Raw genomic sequence first — 11,775 nt, forward strand, 5'->3', positions numbered from 1 at the left:
ACTGTGTGATAAATGATATATTGTAATATTTGAGTCATCTAAATGTGTAGTTAAACATGAGTCAAATATCATATTTGTTAGTCAAAGACATGAAAAAATATATATATATTTATATATAGTTGGCTTAGATGACCTCTTTACAAATAATGTGAAATGTTTATCTGCAACTAATGAAGATTGTTGGATTTGACATTAGAAACTAGGTCATGCTAATATGAATCTTCTCTCAAAATTAGTAAGACTTGACTTGGTAGAAGGTTTTGATATTTTACTCTTGAAAAAAAAAATACTTTTGATAATAACTATATGAAAATCAATCTCTATGAGTGAGTAAATCTATATGGATAAGTTGATCTTAAATCAATCTACATGAATGAGAAAATCAATCCTTAAATTTCTTTGAAGCAAAGTTATGAAAATCTATATAGGAGAAATGTTGAGTGTGTTTTAAATTCAAAATAAATATGTTTTTGATAATCTCAACTTGCTTTTAAAAGAATCAAAATGAGGATATGTTAAGTTTTCAATTTTCAAAATGGATAGTCGACTATGTGTATTAGTGCTATCGATTATGTCTGTCAATAGTCAACTATGTGCCTGAGGATAGTCGACTATGCTTGCATGCTCTATCGACTATGTATGGCTTTTGTCGACTATATTCTAATCTGTCAACTATGATGAATGATCTGTCGACTATGAATTTTGTTCTGTCAACTATGTATGTGCATGATATTATAAAATTTCTTTGTATTTTTGAATCTATCAACTATGTGAATGTATCTGTCTACTATGAGTAGTTTTTGTTGGACAATAGTCGATTATGCTTTCTTGTCTGTCGACTATGCCTTGTTTTATTTGAAAATATAGTCGACTAACCAATTTTGTCTGTTGACAGTTTGTTTCTCAGAAACTTGTAACGGCTAGTTTTTGACACAATTAATGCTCGTCCAACCACCCACAACGGTCCAAAATTTAAACTTATCCACCATCAACTATAAATATGGGTTGGGAGAATTGATTGCGGTTGCTGAACACATTGAATATCTTTAACCACTGAGCTTTCACTGTTACATCGAGCATTAAATTTTTTCTTTCTCTGTATTTTCATTTCTAAGGCTTTTGTATCTCACTATTACATTTATTGTAAGCCTTGATTCTTTATTTCGAGAGAGCTCATAACTAAGAGTTATACTCTTAGACTTTCATCTCACAATTTTTGTAATTTTCCTAGCGTAAACTAGAGGGCCCATTAAATTGGGAGGGTTGTATACTTCCTAGTCAAGGACTAGAAGACCTGCTCGCATTGAGTAGAGGGTTGATAGTGAAGTTATTTCAAAATCCTTAATGGGTAGCTAAGGTAGTGGACTAGGCTTGAAAAGCCGAACCATTATAAATCTTGGTCTCATGTGCTCTCTGTTTTTATTTGTCTCAGTTGGCATTTTTATTCTTACTTAATTCGTTTATTCATTCATAAGATTTTATATTTATTTTTCACAAAACAAGATTGTCTTTTCACGGTTGATACCTCATCGTGTCATTTCAAGGTCTTGAGGTTTAACAAATCCGTAGTTTTAATAGACGACATCTTCATTTTTCAAAATTACTTTTAATATACCAATTCACCCCCCCTCTTGGTGTGTGCCACACCATTTCAATTCTATCAGGTTTGCCTAAAATAAAGTTTAAAAAATAAAATGTGTGATGCATGTCAACAAGGCAAACAAGTAAGAATTTCATTTAAATCTAAGGATATAGTATCAATAACTAAACCTCTTGAATTACTTCACGTGAATTTATTTGACCAAACTAGGACACTTAACTTAGGAGGAAAAAGATATGGCCTTGTTATTGTTGTTGATTTCTCTAATTATACATGGGTTATATTCTTAGGCTCAACAGATGAAACATATGATTATTTTTCAAAATTCTGTAGAAAAATATAAAACAAAAGAAATCTCAAAGTAATTAGTATTAGAAGTGATAGAGGCAAAGAATTTGACAATCGAGATATGGAACTCTTTTGCAATATAAATGGTATTGATCATAATTTCTTAGCTCCTAAAACACCCCTAACAAAATGAAGCAATGGAAAGAAAGAATAGATCCCAAGAAGATATGGCTAGGACAATGCTATGTGATAGTAACCTATCTAAATATTTTTGGGTAGAAACTATAAACACTGTTTGTTATATCTTAAATAAAGCCCTTGTAAGACCAATCTTAAAGAAAACTCTATATGACCTTCTTAGGAATGAAAAACCTAAGATAGGTCATCTTCATATATTCGGATGTAAATGTTTTGTGGTAAATAATAACAAAGATACCCTAGAAAAATTTGATACTAAATCTGATGAAACAATATTTATGGGATATTCATGAATTAGTAAAACTTATAGAATTTTTAATAAACAAACTCAAACTATAAAAGAGTTAGTGCATATTGTCTTTGATGACTCTTCACCTTCTCTACCAAGAGTGTCTTTAGATGATAATGATGCTTCTCAAAATCATAATCAAATTTTGTCTCAACAAAATCAAACACTAGAAATCCAAACTCTCCTAGTGGTTCAAGTAATCTTCCCAAGGAATGGAAATTTGTCCAAAATCACCCTAAGGATCAAATCTTAAGTAATCCAAATGAGGGAGTTAGAATAAGGTCATCAATTAGAAACATATGTGAAAATTTAGCCTTTGTGTCCCAGCTAGAACCAAAGAAGTTTGAGGAGGCTGAAAATAATAAAAATTAGATGGTGGCCATGCAAGAAGCATTAAGTCAATTTGAAAGAAATAAAGTTTAGATATTAGTTTTTAGACCTGAAAAATATCCTATCATTAGAACAAAATGGGTGTCTTCTTAAAAATCCTTAGGATTTGTTGTGTCTTAGTGGTCGTGTATTCTATAATTCAGGGGGAGTTCTCTTTATGAGTTTTCTCAAAAACTTTTTCAAAATTTTTTTTAACCATCTCGATTTCTGAAAAAAAAAAGGGAGAAAAATAGTATATCTCAAATGGGAGAGAAAAATGATATATTAGATTTAGGGGGAGAGAAGTTATTTAGAAGGAGAAAAAGGGATAATAGTTTTAGGGGGAGTTTTCTTAAGTTTTCTCGGTATTCTTAAGCTTTCTTAAAACTCTATATTTTCTTAAAAACTATATTTTTTAAAAACGTCTCCTTATTTTTTTTTTCTCTAAAAAAAACCCTTTGAGTCAAAATGTTTTGTCATCATCAAATTGTCTCATTAATCAGAAAGGGGGAGACCTTTCACAGGGGCCTCCATGTGACCTTTAAAGATGGCCCATGGGCCACAATAGCCACCTGTCGTCGGAGATGTTGTTGGAGAATTGATCTCCCATGGCCCTCTGTCACTGGGTCAACCAAATTAATTTGGGTTGAGTCGTTTATTTCTTATTAATTAATTAGTTATTTTCAGCATGTATTTTTTGCCATGACATATCAATTGCTTCCTACTCTTTCTTTTGGATTTCCCAGGAGTAAGAGATAGTTCTTATCTGCTAATTATTTCATGTGTTTTTCTTTGGCCGTAAACTCCTCCAGAGGCGTTTTACGCAAAATCTTTGGTTGAACTTTAGGCCTTTTGCATGTGGTCCCCCACTATATAAAAGGGGAGGGGGCCCTACTTCTTCTTTATTTCAAGATTCTCTCTCTCTCTTAGGATTTTCTTCTTCTTCCTTGGTTTTTTCAAATCTTTTTGGTTGTTGAAACCCCTCAGTTGTCATTGCATTGCCACTGCTTGTAGCCCTCTCGGCTGTTTTCACTACTTGCAGAACATCCACCTCGAGAGTCTCCTGAAGTTATCACTCCTGCAACATGTGCACGCCTACCACCATTGTAGCCTACTGCGCACACCCCTATGGCCCTCGCCGCCAGTTACGTAAGCCTCCACAGCCCTTGCTGCCAATTGCTTATGCCCCTGCGGCTTGCGCCACTTTATGCTACCCTCGTGGTCGTCATCTTATTCCTTTCTTTGAACATCCTTCGTCTCTTGTGGTGTCTAACTCTTTGGTCTTCCCTATTTTCTCCCTTACGTTTTCGGCCTTCATAAAGGTAGTTCTCTCAATTCTTTCTTGAAGTATATTTTTCTTTTGCATTTAAGGGACTTCTTCTGTACTTTTACCATCTGAACATGTATTGAGATTGAAAGACTGTTTATGTGTGCCTAATGCCATTCAGAATGTAATGTCCATTTTGAGACTTGTAAGAGATAATTATGAATTTTCTTTTGTAAATAATATGTGCTATATTCATTTTGGAAATGAATGTGTTGGCATGGGTAATTTAGTGAATGGTCTTTACATTCTTGAAATGCACGAGAGTATGAGAGATCAAAATGTAAATGTTACAACCAGTAGTAGCTGGAAGCGTTCTCGCAATGATGGTGTTGATCTTAGATGACTATGGCACCTTAGACTAGGCCACATTAACAAGAGGATGATTAGTGAGTTGGCTAAATGTAGATTTATTGATCCAGTGGGTTTTGAACCATCATCGACTTGCAAGTCTTTCCTTCTTGGGAAAATGGCCAAGCTACCCTTTGTTGGACAAAGTGGGAGGACTAGTGAGTTGTTGGGATTAATCCATACAGATGTATGTGGATCATTTTTTGTGATGGATCGAGGTGATTATTCCTATTTAATAACCTTTATCAATGACCATTCGAGGTACGGTTATGTGTACTTGATGAAGTACAAGTCCAAGTCCCTTGAAAAGTTCAAGACAAAAGTAGAGAACCAGACAGGAAAGAGTATCAAAGTACTTTAATTAGATCGAGGTGAAGAATACTTGAGTATTGAGTTTAGTGACTACCTCAAGGCTTGAGGCATAATCTCTTAGTTGACTCCTCCTGCTACACCATAGTTAAATAAGGTTTATGATGGCAAAAATTGTACTCCGTTGGACATAGTATGCTTTATAATTGCTTACACTGATCTACCTATATCATTGTGGGGTTATACTTTTCCCATGACAATTTATCTCCTAAATAGGGCACCAAACAAGTCTGTTGAATTGAATCCATATGAGATATGGATTGGAAAACAACCCAGTCTTAAGCATGTTAGGATTTGGGGTTGCCCTGTTTTTGCCAAAAAGATTAAGATAAACAAGTTGGAGCCCAGGTTTAACAAAGGAAGATTTGTGGGGTATCCTAGGATTGTTATGGGTACTACTTCTATTTTCCTAGAGATTAGAGAGTCCTAATTAGTAGAGTCATTGTATTCTTGGAAAAATTATTTATTTAGGAAAGGGGTGTCAGAAGGAAAGTAGATTTGGAAAAGGTGTCTTCCAAGCCATAGGACACCTAGTTAGGAAGTTGATCTTGATCCTGTTGGTCCTAGTAATACCATCACACATGGTCTTCGTAGGTTTAGTAGAGTATCTCTTCCTCAAGAACGATATGGATTGCTTAGACAAGATATATGAAGTGTTCCTATATGGAGATAGCAATCAAGTTGTTGATCCTACTACCTATGAGAAGGTGATATTAGTTATCGATTCTAAGAAATGACATGAGGCTATGAAGTTGGAAATGGAACCCATGTATTCCAACCAAGTCTGGACTTTAGTGGATCCACTTGAAGGAATTATTCCTTGGGGTGTAAATAGATCTATAAGAGGAAGATCAGGACTGATGGGAAGGTACAGATCTTCAAGACGTAACTAGTGGTGAAAGGGTATCGTTAGAGGTAAGGTGTTGACTATGAGGAGATTTTTTCCCTAATTGCTATGCTTAAATCCATCAAGTTAATGTTGGCCATTGTCGTGCACTATGACTATAAGATCTAGAAAATGGATGTTAAGATCGCATTCCTGAATGGTTATCTTGAAGAAGATATATTCATCTAACAACCGTGGGGCTTTGAATCCTCATATTATAATTTCCTAGAACAGTCGACAGTTTGTTTAGAATGGTTGATAGTTTTGCTAAGTGGGATAAGATCCCGCGTGCTTTTTCTTCCATCGTTTCAGTCGATAGAGCATTTAATTTTCTGCCAAACCCATCATGCATCTAAGACACATTTAATAAAAAAGAGATAAGAAAATAAAAGAAAAATGAAGAAGAAAAAGGAGATGTGGGGGCAACATATGAGATACGCTTCTATGCTTCTTTTTCTTTCTCTCAACAAAAGCTTCACTCAAGCTACTGTTTATCTTCTTCTTCATCTACTCCATCGTACTTCTCTCTCTCATTTGCTCCCTATTTTTGTTGGTCCTAAGGTCGTGAGATGATCAATTTTATCTAAGGAGAACCTAGCTTAGCTCGGAGTCACCTTTGTTCTCTCTTGTTAGCAAGTGGGTGAGGTGAAAGGTTCCGGTGCAACCTGGATGTGGACTGACTTGGTCCCTTACACTTATGGGGGTTGGCTTGGTCAACCAAGGAAGTAGTACCATAGTAGATCAGGTTGGCAGAAGCTGTTGATGATCGAAAAAGTTTAGGTCGAGTGCATCACAGATGCAACCGGTGACTTCATCTCAATGGAATGAGGTAATGGTTACTTTCATATTTTGTTTTGATGCGTATATAGTTGCATATGGCTATTTATACCTATTCTTACAAGGGTCATTTTTGTATCATTTCTGCTACGTGTGTGCGTTTTTGAAAAAGTTTTGAAAATCATAGTGAGTCCTTTGCATGATACACTAAGCATTGGTGCATTCCTAACACATCCTTACCCAAATAAGGGGTTATCTGTGGCATCTTAAATTTCTTTAATAAAGGTTTCTCCATTATTTTGACAGCGAATGGAAATCTCCTCAAGGGCTAATGTTCTGAGGCTAGCAACAACCATTTCTATTCTAGCACCTCCTCAATCATCCCTTTCACTACAAAAAAATCGACATTTAGCGGCGGTTAAAGTAATTTAGCGGTCAGCCATTGCGGAGCTTTTAGAGGCGATTTTCAATAATCGTTGGAGTAACTGCTGCTAATTATATTTTTTGCAGCGGTTTAAAAAATCGTCGCAAAATAAGTGATTTAGAGGGGGTTTTTATAATATTTAGCGACGGTTTTGAAACCGTCGCAAAACATTAAAAAAAAAAAAATTTATTTTAGCGGCGGTTTCAAAATCGTCACAAAAATTAATAAAAAAAAATTAAATTTTTAATTTTAGTTGGGGTTTTAAAATCACTGCAAAAATTAATAAAAATTAATTTTTTAATTGCCAAGCCCGCGCACAAGCATGGCTAGCCTGGCCTTATCCCGTGTGCGCGCGCTTGGCCCTTGCCGCAAAAATTAAAAAATAATTAAATTTTTATTTTAGAGGCGGTTTCAAAACCACAACGAAAATTAATTAAAAAAAAATTTAATTTTAGCAGCGGTTTCAAAATCGTCACAAAAATTAATAAAAATTAATTTTTTAATTGCCAAGCCCGAGCGCAAATGTGGCCAGCTTGGCCTGTGCCCAAGCCTAGCCCGCGCTCAAGTGTGGCCAACCCGGCCAACGCCCAGGCCTATCCTGCGTGCACGCGCCTGGCCTTTGCCGCAAAAAATTAAAAAATAATTAAAATTTTATTTTAGAGGCAGTTTCAAAATCGCCGCAAAAATTAATAAAAAAATTAAATTTTTAATTTTAGCGGCAGTTTCAATCCCAGTGAAAATTAAATCACAGTCTTCCCCTCCCCAAGTTTCGAACCCAGGATCTCAACTACATGCGAGCGCGTAAATCACCTGATCTATGAAGCCCCCTTGACATATATGCGCATATATATATATATAATATATACTAATTTAACAACTAATTTGCAGAATTATATTTTATATTTTTTAATATATATTAAAAACATTTATTAATTGATTATTTTTTAAAAGAATAATGGAATAAATTAAAAATAAATTAATTGAGTTAAATTAAATAAATTAATTGATTAAAAATAAAAAGAAGATTTTATATAATTTTTAAAAATTATTAAAATTTTAGATATTAAAATTTTTTTAAATTAATTTTTATTTTTTAATTAAAATTTTAATGAATTTATCTATTAATTTAAATTCAATTTTAAATTTATTTTTAAGATTTTATATTTATTTTTATTAATTTAATTTTTAATTATTTTCTTAAACAAAATTTAATTTTTTTAATAAATTTTGCGGCAGTTTTTGAGAACTATTGCAAATGTTAATTTAATTTTAATTTTGAATTATTTAATTTTTTTTGAATTTATCTGTTGTTTTAAAAAATCGCTGCTAAATTTAATTTTTTAATAAATTTTGTGACAATTTTTCAAAACTGTCGCAAATATTATTTTAATTTTAATTTTGAATTATTTAATTTTTTTAATTTAGTGACAGTTTCTCAAAAACCGCAACGAAATTGAATTTAATTATTTAATTATTTTTTAAATTTAGCAACGGTTCTTTAAAAACCGCCGCAAAATTAAATGTTTTATTGAATTTTGCAGCGGTTTTATGAAACTTGTGAGTAAGTCTTTCATGGAGAAGGTATTGGCTATTTCCTTTGACAGAGAGGATCGAGAGTGGGTTTCTAGGGTAGCCTCTTGGTAAGAGATAACTTCTGGTTCCCATCCTTTATTACCTCAGCTCGAATGGCTTTAATGTCTATCTCTCCCAATTGGCGCTCGACTTTCTTAGCTTTTCCGTCAGCCTCCTGGAGTCTAGCATGCTGATACTCTATTCCCTCCATCATTCGCTTATTCTCCTCAATGAGACCAATATTGGCAGTTTGGATAGCCTCAATTATTCGTCATTGCTCCTCCAACTCCCGCTTTATTTGATCACGCTCTCGCTTTATTTGATCATAGTAATCTTTAAATAAATTTCTCTCTTCTCAGTCTTTTATTGTCTTTCTCGAGGTCCCGGGCTTGCTCCCTGTTGCCCTCGAGATCCCTCACTTTATGCTCGATCCGGCTGCCTTATGCTAGAACATGTATGCCCTTGTCAATCCATTTTTCCCTATCAGCCTCAGCTCGAGCGAGGTTAGACCATGCATTCGTAGTGGCCACTACCTACCTCTATATGCTTTGCATAAGAATCAATAATAGCGTGTTAGCCCTAAAGCATTATTGCAACCAAAACAATGAAGCTAAGAAGCACGTACCTCAACTAAATATTGCTCCGCAGCGTCCAGGACTTCCAACATGAGCTTCATAAACTCTCGTTTATTGTATGGGAGGATGGTGGTGTAGATCAGTTGTGCTCCCACACCCAACTTTGTCACCGAATCCATGTTGAGCACCCTTAGGCACACTAGAATCTCGTGCCCCTTCGGCTATTAGTTAGGAGAGCAATCTCTCCCTCCTAGATTGGGCCCATGGATGGAAGTAGGGGCATATGCGCGTGAGACTTCGTCTCCAACTCTCGTTAGGGTAAGCATTCCATTCGTTGAGGAAGGAGTCAGCAAACATCCTGGTGTTGGTTGTCATATCTTTCTAGTCGGGCTTGCTCAAGCTGAGCCTTTGCTTCTTCCTCTGCCTTCGTCTTTGTTGTCACCCTAACCCTCACCTCCTCCATAGTCGCCTGTGTGCTTGGACTGAGAGAAGAGGGCAGTTCAGGCAAGTCTCCATGATCGTAGACTCCATTAGAAGCCTGCGGCGATGGTGGCACTGATGGAAGAATGATGGGGAGCAGGTCGAGCAGATCAACTATTGTTGGTTCTATTACTTCCCATGCACAGCTTGCACCCTCTCCTTCCACCTTAACTTTCTTTCTCTACCGAGCCAGGAGTATATCTCCTTCTTCAATCTCCTCAAAGTAAGAGACGTGTGTTGGTTGTTATTGTTGCTACATTTGTTGCTGGCTCTCCTTGATATTTTACTCTTGTATTTAGTTTTGATGATGAAAAACATTAAATGGTTTTATACTCTAAATCAAAGTATATGATTTGGAAACAAAAATCAATTTCAAGTACTTTGTCAAAATGAAACGAAATGATCAATAATTTTCTATAGATAGAGATTTGCACAAATAAGTATTAGGATAAATCCCCTAAATGATTTTCATAAATTGGTTTTGAATCGTTTGTCAAAATGAAGATAAAATTTTTCGAAGGAAAAACAATCATCTGTTGATTGATCATAAATGATCTGTTAACTGACTCCTTATGATCTATCGATCGATGCTTGCATCTGTCGACTGTTCAGTTATAAATTGTCGACAGACAGAATACATGTTATTGATAAATTACTATTTTGTCTTTGATATAGTTTTGATTAAAATTCAGTATATTTTAATAATAAAAATATTTTATTTATGTTTATTAACTGGGTGCACAAAATTATTTTTATATGATCTATTAAGCACCAAAATAAAAAATTAATTTTATCATACAATTAAATGTCAAAAAACTTGTTATAAATTTCTCGATAACATTTGAAATGTTATTTGATCAAAATTGTTGAATCCAATGCCAAAATATCTTGTGATAAATTTTTTAATGGCATTTGGAATATTGTGTTTAATTTAAAAAAAAATGTTGAATAAAAATTAGTTTCAACGATCTAATGTCAAAAATCTTGTGGTAAAATTTCTAGATAATATTTGAAATGTTGTATTTTTTTTATTAAAAATGTTGTACCAAAATTTTTTAAAGGGGTTGAAAATAAAACCAGTGTAGTTGTTGCCCCCAAGTTTTGTACCCTTGTCACTAACCAAACCCAAAACTTAAGCAAAAATAAGAAACCACTCCTTCTAAAAGCTAGCTTGTTCATTTATGTGCACAAACTTATATTTTTTTTCAATCTGTCGACTAATGTCTTCAATCTGTCAACTAACAGAAACTTTAAAGTCAATTTGTCGACTAATTTTCTTCATCTATCGATTGAATTCATTACTAAAAGCCTCTAACAGCTAGTTTTTCAAAATTCAATAGCTATAAATGGCTAGATTTCTCTTGAAGCTTGTGGGACACCTATAAATACAAATCAAGGGTGATCTAGAAAAGGGTAATGGATGAGAATGAAGTGAAGTGAGCTTACAAATTATTTTCATACTTCTCAATTGTATTTGTGCTTTAAATTTTCTCTCAAAGGCTTTGTACTTAATTTGTTTCACTTGATTCAAACCTTGTATCTCACATTGAGAGATTTTGTAACTAAGAGATTTATCTCTTAGATTCTCTCTTTATTATTCAATTCTTGTATTTCCTAGCTTGTAAGCTAAAGGGCTTACTTGTGTATAAGTAGGAGGTTTGTAACTTCCTAGTCTTGGACTAGAGGGCTTACTTGCGATCAAGTAAGAGGTTTTAGTGATTTGGTTTAAAATCCTTAGTGAAGAGTTAAGGTAGTGGATTATGCTTGGTTTAAGGTAAACCACTATAAATCCTGTGTTCTTTATCTGTCTTGTTTTTTATCCTTTAAGCATTGCATTTGTCATTCTATACATATTTTATGTGTTAACTCACTAAAACCCCATTTGTATCAAAAAGATTTTAAGTTCTATCATATTTTTTAAATTACCTAATTCACCCCCAATCTCGGGTATGTGCCATAGCATTTCAAACCTATCACTCCTCTTGCTCTAGGGCTTTCTAGGCCCGCTTCACCACCTTGGCCATCCCGATCCGCTGGAATTGCTCCATCTCTGCAGATGGAAAAAATAGAAAATCATTAGTACATTCCAAAAGAAAATGAGTAAAAGCAAAAGGAAAAGAAAGAGCAGAGTAACGACTCTCGGGGTCCGTCTCCCTCTCGCACCTTTCTTCTTCCTCTTCATCATCAGCTCCCACCACATCTACTTCTTCCTCTTTTCCTTCCTCCTCATCTTACCATTTTTCTGAGCAAGATCCTTGGTGAGCGACCCCTTT

The sequence above is a fragment of the Diospyros lotus genome, chromosome 5 (assembly GCF_014633365.1).
Source record: "Diospyros lotus cultivar Yz01 chromosome 5, ASM1463336v1, whole genome shotgun sequence".
NCBI classification, from domain to species: domain Eukaryota; kingdom Viridiplantae; phylum Streptophyta; class Magnoliopsida; order Ericales; family Ebenaceae; genus Diospyros; species Diospyros lotus.